The following is a 12,548-nucleotide window of genomic DNA, read 5'->3' on the forward strand; positions in this document are numbered from 1 at the left end:
AAGTTCTCCAGGGGGGTCTCCTGGAATTCTGGGTGAGGCTGTCCCTGTATCTTTGCAGGGATTCCATGCATCCATCTTTATATAACATGACTAATCCATCAAAAGTACAGAGCCCACAAGAAAGATCAAAATACAGAAAGACTGCCAACAAAATGTGGAGTAGACTGTAGCAAGGAAGGCACAGCAGATGAGTGGGATCTGAGCAACATTGGATTGCTAATTTCAATGATGGAGAAAGTTACACCTCCAAAAGAAACCTATATGCAAATGGATAATGAATCTACAAACCCAAGTTACATCAAGGCAAAAGGTTTCAAAAGAGTGTATATAAGGAACACAGAGACCATCATCTGAGAAGTGTAAAGCCAAGATACAGAGAACTCACACACACCATGCTTGTCATGTAAAGAAAGAAAAACAATTCACAGAACATCCAAATCAATTAGAACATGAAGAACAAATCAATGAGCAAGAAACATAAACCTAAGAAAGTGCATGAAGCACAAATACACACACAATTGATTAACACAACTGATAAATCAACACAATTCACACCATTCCAGTATCCAGGCCAGAGATCACTACAGTCAACTTGGGTGGACAACAACCAAGTATGTGACAGCTGACAGACAAGAATAAAGTCCAACTTAACCCAGTTTCTCCATAACATTGGTCCCACCAACTTTATGTCCAATCTTAGCATCATTGCTCAATAAGTCTTTGTCTCATCTACACTGGGCTGGGTCCTATAGGTCACTTCTCCAGATTTCTTCTTATTCCTCTGACCATCAATGCTGAGTTGACTGCAAAACCTAGAGATTGAGATATCAGAATTCTTAGAAGCTTCCTCTCCTGACCTTTTAAAACACTCAAGGTAGGGAATCTCCAAACTTCACCTAAAATGGAAAAGAACAAATATAGAGGCAAAAGACTCAGATCTAGTTCATAGGATCACATGTCAGCTTCAGAAGAGAATACTCAATGGCTTTACAGCTCTATCTCTCATAATAGACAGAGCCAAACAAAGAGAACAGCTAAAGAAAATGAATTGCCATGATTAACTAAGGTCTTTTGAAGTCTCACCCAGTTCAGACTATATGATCATTTGGAAAGGTTTCTCCTAATCATGTGGTTAACAGACTGGGACCAATTATAGAATTTCTATAATATACTCCAGGTTCTCCAAGGTACTTCCATGGTGTATAATTACAAATTTGCTCCTCAGGAACTCTCTTTCCCAGCTTCTCATGTCCCTTGTCATGCTAAGTACCAACATAGGGAGGATATAAGTTTTGTGCAGCTCCATCTCTCGTGGGTGAGTCCCCACCACCAAAGGGAGGGTGAAAAGCTGCAGCAGAAAGGAAAGGCGTTTTTTTCAAAATAACCTACTCCCTATCTTTACTCAAAAGCTTTCTTTGAAAAAGAAAATCAAGGATGCTGTCCCTTCGTGGCTCACCAAAAATGTAAGATTAAAATTAATATCCAATAACTCCAAGTATTATATTTTATAAGATTTATTAATAATCACTTGAAGTGGGAAAAATACAACAAAAGTAAAAACTTGAGTAAAGACACGTGAGAAAAAATTCTCCTGCCTGGCACTCACCCAACCTCCTAGATGCGATCAGGAGAAAAAGTGCAAGAAAGCAGAGCTACACAAAACTTATATCCTCCCTACATTAGCACATAATGTGAGAAGGTACACGGGAAGCTGGGAAAAAGAATTCTAATTATACAATGACAATTAAAAAAATGGTCCAGGATGCATCTCCCCATCTCTCCAAAGTGGGAAATTTGTATTAGTTGAGCATACTGATGCACTTTGATATATGTGCCATTTCCTTGTTACCTAGAAAAGGTCCATAGAAGTTAATTGACTTGCCTAAGGTAATTGGCAGAGACAAGATTTAAACCCTATCCTCTGATCCCCAATTCTGCTCCATTTCCACTATACCACACTTGTTTCCATAGTATATAGTACCATAATCACTACATATTTTTTAAAATAATTTATTAATATTCATTTTTAACATGGTTACATGATTCAAGCTCCTACTTTCCCCTTCACCCCCCGCTGTCCCCCCACCCATAGCCGATGCACATTTCCACTGGCTTTAACTTGTGTCCTTGTTCAAGATCTATTTCCAAATTGTTGATATTTGCATTGGTGTGGTAGTTTCAAGTCCACATTCCCAATCATGTCCTCCTCAGCCCATGCATTCAAGCAGTTGTTTTTCTTATATGTTTCCTCTCCTGCAGTTCTTCCTCTGAATGTGGGTAGTGTTCTTTACCATAAATCCCTCAGAGCTGTCTTGTGTCATTGCATTGCTGCTGGTACAGAAGTTCATTACATTCGATTTTACCATAGTATATCAGTCTCTGTGTACAGTGTTCTTCTGGCTCTGCTCCTTTTGCTCTGCATCAGTTCCTGGAGGTCTTTCCAGTTCACCTGGAACTCCTCCAGTTTATTATTCCTTTTAGCACAATAGTATTCCATCACCCGCATATACCACAGTTTGTTCAGCCATTCCCCAATTGAAGGACATACCCTTCTTTTCCAGTTCTTTGCCACCACAAAAAGCACAGCTATAAATATTTTCGTACAAGTCTGTTTATTTATGATCTCTTTGGGGTACAAACCCAACAATGGTATGGCTGGATCAAAGGGCAGGCATTCTTTTATAGCCCTTTGAGCATGATTCCAAATTGCCAGCCAGAATGGTTGGATCAGTTCACAACTCCAACAGCAATGCATCAATGTCCCAATTTTGCCACATCCCCTCCAGCATTCATTATTCTCCCCTTCTTTCATTTTAGCCAATCTGCTAGGCATGAGGTGGTACCTCAGAGTTGTTTTGATTTGCATTTCTCTAATTATTAGAGATTTTTAGACACTTTCTCATGTGCTTATTGATACTTTTGATTCCTTTACCTAGGGAAATGCTATAGTAGCTTCCTGAGTGAATTTAGCTTCTCAGGTCTATTCTCTTTATCCCATATATGATGTTCCAGGAATACTCATAGTGCTTATTTTCTACACAGGACTTCATGACACAGTAAATTCCCTCTCTTATATTCTGTTGTTACGATTAAAATTCTCTGGAGACCATATCCTAATTCATAATTATTTATTAGATAATAAAAAGCAGACCAAAAAAGAAAAAGCATCTTAAAGCCTTGGCTGCCTTCCCCATCCCCACTCCCACCCCACCCTACTAGGAGCCAGTCCCTGCCCAAGGCTTGATAGGACACCTTACTCAGTCCAGAATTCCAAGGAAAGTGAGTGCCTTCCTCCTAGTATTCCAATTTATGCTCTTCAAAATCCCTTTCCTAAGCTTCTTTGATTGGAGTATCCAATCTTTCTCCAAATAAGAGGCAAGTCTTCTGACCACTATCAGTCAGAAACAGGGCATATGTCCACTTTTTTTCTGCTTAACTTTAGCTACTTTCCTATCTTAAGAGGTGTGTTTACTGATAAATAAGAGAACGTATCTCTATACTCAATTAGTAAAGGGGGAAGAAGTGTGTTGTTGCTTCAGGCTTAAGATTAAACTTCTTTCCCTTTAAAATCAAAAGGTTGTCTTGGGGTGCCAAAAAAAAGTGTACAGATTAGTATTAAATTTCCACACTGTAAAGATAGCTCAGACATTTTATAGGCTACATAACACTCCACTTTATTCATTCATTTATTTACTCATTCATTCATCTATTTATTTCTTCATCTAGCTATAGCTAGCCAATAGACTGGGTCTCCCTATCTTGTCCAAACTAATCTTAGTCACTACTTATTAGCTTAGCTTTGCCCTTCTCTGTTTCTGAACTGAATTGGTTTACCTCTCTTTAAGTAGCCAGGTTTCCACCCTCCTCCAATGGGATTCACCACGTTAGTGACATTAATGTGATCAATCCATTGACTTTTTATCCCTATTATAGTTCAGACTTCACAAAATCATACAATCTATCACCCTCAGCCTCTCCAGCATCAGAGATTACAGGCAAAGGTCTGGCCCAATTCCACTAAAAAGAATTTATACCATCTCTTCAGTCATGCTCAGACTCCTGTGTTAACATTACCACTGGCAGCACGCAAAGGACAATGGCATGTATGAAATCCTTAAAATGAGATCATAGGATGACAAAATAATACAATTAGAGATGCAAAGAACTTCAGAGACCATCTTAGTCCAACCTTCTCATTTTATAAATCAAAACATATAGAGCAGGCTCCTTGGGCGGAAAATTTAATTCTTCATGAGGATCGGTTCATGGGGGGAGAAGTAACAAACACAGGATCAACAGAAACCCTATTCCTTAAAGTTATATTTTAAAAATAATCATTGAAGCACCTTTCCCCCAAGGATTTATTTTGTTCATCCAAGCACTAAGGTGGTTCCATAATAAAGGGCCTCATCATTCTGCTGAATTTCTTCTTTAGAGCAACAAGCTTACATCTTGAAGGAAAATTTGGGTTTGGTCAGTCTTCTCAAAGTGTAGCCCATGGATTAACAAAAAATATGAGGCTAGGAAACAATAATTTCCTGGGTGAAAAATAGCAAAATAAGGAGCTGCCAAGAAGGATGAAGTATAACTGGGACTCTATGTACCCTGAGACTCCTACACTAGCTACAGAGGCCTGGCAGAAATCCCGAAACACCAGTCAATTGTCTCTGTCCATAATGCTGATTGAATTGGTGAAAATGCACCTGTAAATATAGGAAATGGACAGGGCAGCATACAGTTCTAGTCTAGCCCTACTCAAAAACCATAATGTCGTTCAGATTTTCTTGACAAACAGGAACAAGTGATACTTCTGGATCACAAGAAGGAAAGCTACAATGGAACAAAGAAATACCAACACCTCCATATTAGAAATGTTTTAATGAAGTTGGCCACTGTATATTTGGAATTGGGAAGATTTCTAATTTCTATTATTATATCAGTCTTTATCATTTTTAATCGTTACACCACTTGGATCAAAGACCTATGTTAAAACAAAAATGAAAATATATCATAAGTTAAAGACAAAGACTTCATGAAGGTTTTTGTCTACAGTACCCTTGGCTCCAAGACACAAAACAACCTATTGTTGATCAGGGCAGGACAATCATTTTTTTAAAAAATTCATTCCTAAGGCTAGATTAGATTTAAAAAAAGATAAACTTGGGTAGCTACTAAAATCTGAAGACCCTGAGATCACTAAAAAGCTTCGTTAAATGCAGATTGTGATATTATACCTCATAATGAAACTATAACAATATCTCAAATAATTTTGTAAAGGTCTACATGTTAGAATGGAATTTTGAAATGGCCTTTTTGAATTTAATGGCAAGACTCCAATTAGTTGACCAATGATACCAAAATAGAGTAATACAAAAAAACCACAAAAAACTAGTGTCCTTTATAACTGTTAGGAATGAACACAATCTCTTACAGCATTTGACAAAAAAAGATTTAAAACATTTCCAGGGACAGCTAAGTAGCTCAGTGGATAAAGAGTCAGGACTAGAGAGGGGAGGGTCTTGGGTTTAAATGTGACCTCAGACATTTCCTAGCTGTGTGACCCTGGGCAAGTCACTTAACCCTAGTTACCTTAGCCCTCATCACTCTTCTGCTTTAGAACCATTACACAATATTGATTTTAAGATGGAAGATAAGAGTTTACCAAAAAAAATTTCCAGACTTCATATAAGTGGCAGCTATTGCCACAGTAATATCCATAGGACAAAAGTCGGAGCTTAAGGGATATTCCTAAGTACAGACATTAAATACCATCATGACAGAAACAAGATGTGAGAGTTACTGAAGACTTGCAGATTGACATTGGAAGATTATATCGATATTTGCATTCACTGTACATTCACTGTTGCTATTCAGTTGTTTTTCAATGATAGTTGAGTCTTTATGGCCCCATTTGAGGGTTTAAAAAAAAATATTGGTGTGGTTTGTCATTCCTTCTCCAACTTATTTTACAGTGAGGAAACTGAAGCAAATGGGGTTAAATGGCATGTCCAGGGTCACATAGATGGTGTCTGAGACCAGATTTGAACTGAAGTCTTCCCAACGCTAGGCCTAGTGCCCTATGTACTGTGTTGCCTAGCTGCTCCTATTCACTAGAAAACTTAAATGTCATAACGTATTATTAAAGGCAACAATGAAAAAACATGGAAAAACAAGAATCATGTCATGAACAAGATAGAAAATTAGATATTTTTCCCAGTCCCTATTAACTCTCTTTTTTTTAAAAACCCTTAACTTCTGTGTATTGACTCCTTGGTGGAAGAGTGGTAAGGGTGGGCAATGGGGGTCAAGTGACTTGCCCAGAGTCACACAGCTGGGAAGTGTCTGAGGCCGGATTTGAACCTAGGACCTCCCATCTCTAGGCCTGACTCTCAATCCACTGAGCTACCCAGCTGCCCCACTATTAACTCTCAAAAACCCTCCAGAACAGAAATATATTTTTCACTGGCTTCTGCTCCTTTCTGTCTGAATCAGTCACCACTTTCATCACACTCTAAAGGCTAGAAATGCTTCAGTACACCTGGTGTTTGTCAATAATATTTTATGGCATCCATAATTTGGCCAACTTCTCAATTGATAAGTACTTCCTTAGTTTCTAGTTCTTTGCTATAACAATTAAGAACTGCTATAAGTATTCTGGTACTAAAAATATCACAACTTTTTCTCTGTCTTAGATCTTTCAAGGGTAAGCCTTTAAAATCATTGAGTCAAAAGCTATGTACCATTTATTGACTTTTGGAGGCATAGTTTCAAATTATGTTCTAGAATGGCTCAACCAATTCATAGATCTACTGCATTACTGTTCCTGCTTTTCCAATATCCCCTCTAATAATTATAATGTCCCTCTTTTTTCATCTTTGCCAATCTAATGGGCTTGGGGTAGAATCTTGGAGTTGTTTTAATTTTCATTTCTTGAATTATTAGTGTTTTGGAATATTTTTTCATGTTTGTTAATAGCTTATATTTCTTCCATTGAGAACTGCCTTAGTCTTTTATCCATTTTCATACTAAGGAATGGCTTTTCCTTTTTTAAAAAATTGTTTGTTACATTAAAGTTTCTAGGTATCTCCTCCTCCCACCCTACACTAGAGAAGGTATCATTTGACATATATATATATATATATACATATATATATATAAAACACTATGTCTTTGTTTCTTTTTCTTAGTTCTTTCTCCGGAGGTGGACATACACAAGTTATTCTTCAAACAATATTGCTATTACTGTATTTAATATTCTCTTGCTTCTTTTCATTTTGCTCTTGATAATTTCTTATATATTTCTCCATGTTTTTTAAAAATTAACTTGCTCAGGGCAGCTAAGTGGCTCAATGAATAGAGTCAGGCCTGGAGATGGATGTTCTGAGTTCAAATCTAGTCTCAGACACGTCCTAATTATGTGACCCTGAGCAAGTCACTTAATCCCAATTGCCTGGCCCTTGCCACTTTCCTGTCTTAGAACTGATGCTATAAAGGTAAGGGCTGAAAAAAAAAATTATAAGTTAAATTAACCCGATCATCATTTCTTACTACATAGAGATGTTCTATCACAATCATATACCACAACTTGTTTAGCCATTCCCCAATTGATGGACATTCCCTCAATTTCCAGTTCTTTGCTGCCTAAAGAGAGCTGCTATAAATATTTTAGAATATATATGTTCTTTTCCTTTTAACCTAAAATCACCTTAGAAAACAAACCAAACAGTGGTATTACAGAGTCAAAGGGTATACACAATTTTCTAACTTTGGGGTATAATTCCAGATTGTTCTCCAAATGATTAGATCAGTTCACAATCCCACTGACAGTAAATTAGTATCCTTATTTTTCCACCTCCCCTCCAACATTTGTCATTTTACCATTTTATAATACCATGTGAGGATTTTGGTAAGCTTGCTTCTGGAAATACTTAATGATGTGTAATAGAAAGGTTCTTTCCCAATTGTGGGTATTCTGAGCCTATTTTAAGTCTATTAATTTCTTGATCACAAAAAGCCTTTTAATTGATTACTGAACCAGAGGTGACTTCAAACAAAAGGCAAAAATAGGCAAATCAATCTGTCTTCCTTGGTGGTAACTGAGGGAGGAAATGCTGTAAATCTCTGGGTGTGATTGAGGCATTGAGCCCTGTGCTCCCGACAAGGGCTGAAACACGGCCATGGACACATGACACCTTTATGTCATTGGTAATTTGGATAAGCCCCAGTAAGTATAACTCTAAATCTGAGTCAAGATTAATATGAGGGGCAGCTGCGTAGCTCAGTGGATTGAGAGCCAGGCCTAGAGATGGGAGGTCCTAGGTTCAAATCCGGCCTCAGACACTTCCCAGCTGTGTGACCCTGGGCAAGTCACTTGGCCCCCATTGCCTACCCTTACCACTCTTCCACCTATAAGTCAATATACAGAAGTTAAGGGTTTAAAAATTAAAAAAAAAGATTAACATGAGATTAGGAATCTGAAATCTTCTGGACCTGAGCATTTATAATATCCTGATACTTTTCAAAATTTATTTTTTTAAACCTAAGAAGCATTGAATTTTGCAATCCATCAATTATTGAATCTCCTTGTACGCAGCAATCACATCTCATCTTGGGATGCCATTGGTCTATTCTTCAAGTTGTCACCAGAGGTGTCAGAGATTAGGTTTCAGCATCTGGTGACAATTGAAATATTTTATGCTAATTATAGGAGTGTCTGCTATATCACAAAGAACCTTATGGTGAAAGGAAGATAATGAAGAATTTGTATTTTCATCATGTTTGGTTATCCCAATGCCCATTTCAGAGCATCAATTAAAATGTTTTGTGAAATCATGTTAATCCAGCTCTTAAATGAATGAGCACCAAGTTAGAAAAGAGTGTGACCTTCTAAGCTTCTAAAAGTTGTAAGATTCGGAGAGTCAAGCCAAGGAAGAAGCAACCTGTTTGACTTGGACCAGCAATGGATCAAGCTAGCAGTGAAAGTGCTGTGTTTTGCAAATGTCCATTAGCTATGCTGCCCCCACAAAGGAATGCAGTGCTAAAAATGTCTGCAGCTACCATTTTAAGTATGAGTCATTCTCCCTGAGGACCAAGGTTTTTAGGAGAGGATGTGATATAGTTTGAGAAAACATCTTTGTACTTTGCCTTTTGCTATAATTTTTCTGTAAACAATGATAGATAGATATATCTATATAAATATTTTTGTAAAAACTCATTGGTTAATTGATATTGAGGAGAAAACCACTGATTATATTATGGCAGGGCATTAAGTAACAGGTATTAATTATGTTGAGGAGACATTAATTGGCTGTAGTTAATTGATATTGGTGGAATACTCACTAGATAGGGACTCAAGCTGATAGAAGAACCCCCTTGTCCATCAGGGGTACCCTTTGAACCTTAAGAGAGAGAGAGATTCAACTGTATTCTAAAGACCAGATCTGTTAGTGAACATGTAGGAGAGATGTCCAGAATCTCCCTTCATTTATGCAAAACCTTTTACATTTTATATAATTAGAATTGTCCATTTTATTTTCTGTCATCCTCTCTAATCCTCATTTAGTCATGAATTCTTCCCCATTCATGTTTGCAATAGGTATTTCCTTCTTAACTCTTTTAATTTACTTATGATGTGACCTTTTTTTCTAAGTCGTGTAGCTATTTGGAGTTTATTTTTCTATTTAGTGTGAGATGTGGGTTTAAACCTAATTTCTATCAGACTACTTTCCAATTTTCCTAACAGATTTTGACAAATAGGTAGTCCTTATGGGACATATGGGATCTTTAGGTTTATCAAACACCAAGCTAATATGTTCCTTTGCTTCTATAGCTTCTATACTTTATCTCAGTAACTGTCATCTCTCTTTTTTAACAAGTACCAAATAGTTTTGATAATTATTGTTTTGTAGTATAGTTTGAGATCTGATGCTGCTAGACTCATTTCTTTCTCATATTTTTCATTATTTACCTTAAAATTCTTGACTTCTTTTTCCTCCAATATGTTTTTATTATTATTTTTTCTAGTTCTATAAAGTAATCCTTTGGTGTCCATTATCATGACTTTTATTTGATATAGTATTAGAAATGCAAGCAATGGCAATAAAATAAGAAAAAGAAATGGAAGGAATAAGCATGGGCAAAGAGGAAACAAAACTGACTTTTTGCAGATGAGATGCTAGTCTTATCTAGAAAACCCTAAGAATTAACTAAAAAATAAACTTTATGCTTTTGGACTGCAAAATAGGCCATAAAATATATGGAAAAATATCCTAATAATAACTTGTAAAGCACACACACACACAAATACACACATAATCACTCACCTTCTGACTTGGGCAATCTAGATTAAGTGACTTGCCCAGAGTCACCTGGCTAGGAAATGTCTGAGGTCACATTTGAACTCAGGTCCTCATGACTCCAAGGCTGAAGCCCTATCGACTGTGCTACCTGCCTTCCCCAAAACTTGCACAATATTAATAAAACACAGGACCTATCATCCTAAAACATCTTTAAAAAGGTGACAACTTCCATGCCAAGAAGGAGGAAGAGATTAGACATTCTCAAAGCACATGATAAATAGGTCAAAAACCTACAGAAATCTTTTTTGGAACATGTAGTCTACTACATATCAGGCACTGCACTGAGTGCCAGGGATAAAAAAAAAGAGTCAAAAGACAACTCCTGCCCTCAAGGAGCTTATGAAAACATGTAATAACAGCTTATTACCCCTGTGATTCTGCCTGCTTATATGAACTAAACTGAGGATATTAACAATGAGTCTATGGAGCATGAGCTCATATCTCAGTATTCTTATTCACCTTCTAAAGGCAGTTATTTTATTTATTCACACAAATAATTACCTAACATATAAAAAAATTTTAAAGCAAGATTGTAACTTGTAGTAGGACTTTCTATATGAATATCATAAAAAAATGTGAATTTCATAACTCTCATTTCTATGGTGCTTTTAGGTTTGTAAAATACTTTCCTAATAACCCCAAGAGGCCCAGTGCTAGTATCCAGCTAGGTAAAGGTGAACTCAAACTTTTTTTAAGTTTTGCTGACTATTTCTTGATATGAATAGCCAGGAATGTGGCTAAGTAGGGAGAAACTCTGACCTTATCTGGGTTTTGCTTTGTTTGGTGTCTTTTCCCAATCATTTATCTATCTATATGGAGAATGGAGGAGATTTGGAGTTGAAAAAATGGTAAACTTTGAACCTCAGAGCAATTTGGGAATTGCTGGGAAAATAGCTCTTAAATAGATAATTGGGGGAGAGAGAGTAGTCTAGGCTTCAGAGATTAAAATCTCTGAAAAAAAAAAGCAGAGAATGTTCACCACAAACCACCAAAAGTCTTTGACAGAGAGAACATAGTCCTAGCCCCTGGACCAGGAAGTGTAGACAAAAAGAAAGTCTTAAGTATGACTGTTGGAAGGTAGAGCTGAAAATCTTCTATGGGAGAAGAGTACCTTTTCTAGCCAAGACTAAAAAGCAAAACAGGTCACTCCTTAAGGGAAATAAAATTGAATTTTTGTCTTTTCTTTCTTCCTTTCTTTTTTTTTCCTCAAGGAAGACTTTTGCTAGTCCATGGCTGAGACAGTTGTTTTTCTGAAAGAGATATATAAAAACCCTCCGGTTTTGAACTAATAGCAAAGATAACTTTTTTTTCATAAGGAAGAGATAATCAAGAATTTCAGTTGGTTCTAGAAGCAGAGAGAGAAGCTCTATAAGCCACATGCTGAGTAGGACTATGCTTGGCAATGTCTACAAGAGAATGATGTCCAATGAAGCAGTATATATCTTAACTGGGTATGTGGGATGTTCAGGGAGGATTAGCATCTGACACTGGTGTGAGGGCTTGCTGAGCCCTTCTTAGGGCTGCTCATCCACCCTTAGTGTCCATGTTTCATCCACCTCTCACAGGTGGCTTGAAGAAGCTATAGAATGTGCAATGGCCACACACCCTGGTAAAACCATCATAAAACAGGTTAAACCAGACTGAAGGTAACTAACAGGCTTCAAACCTCTTGATGAGTTAGGGGGATGTCTACCCCAAACATGTGAAGATTGTGCAGGTACTTATGAGGAGGTGGATTAGTGTCCCTCAGATTATAGAATTATAGGAAATTGGGATCTGTACTAAGGAGATAAGATTAGAGTGACTCAATTAGTGGACCCCAGGACCATCCTTTCCTGCTGTTGCATATAGCCAAAGTCAAGGAAGGTTAAAACACGGAGTCTCTTCAGAATGACTTTGTATTTAGCAACTAATTTTATAGAGTACAATAGAAAGAAAGGTCAGAGGATCTGAGCTCAAATCCCACTTCTGTTTGCTTATTATCTATGTTCCCTTGAGGAAGTCCCTTAATCCACGTGACACTCCATTCCTTTTCTATAAAATGAAAGAACTGGACTAGATGACCTCTGAAATCCTTCCCAGCTCAAGGTCTATGATCCTATGATTTTTTTTAACATTTATTAATATTCATTTTTAACATGGTTACATGATTCATGCTCCTCCTTTCCCCTTCAACCCCCCCCCCCGCAC

The sequence above is a fragment of the Gracilinanus agilis genome, chromosome 4, assembly GCF_016433145.1.
Source record: "Gracilinanus agilis isolate LMUSP501 chromosome 4, AgileGrace, whole genome shotgun sequence".
Classification (NCBI taxonomy): Eukaryota; Metazoa; Chordata; class Mammalia; order Didelphimorphia; family Didelphidae; genus Gracilinanus; species Gracilinanus agilis.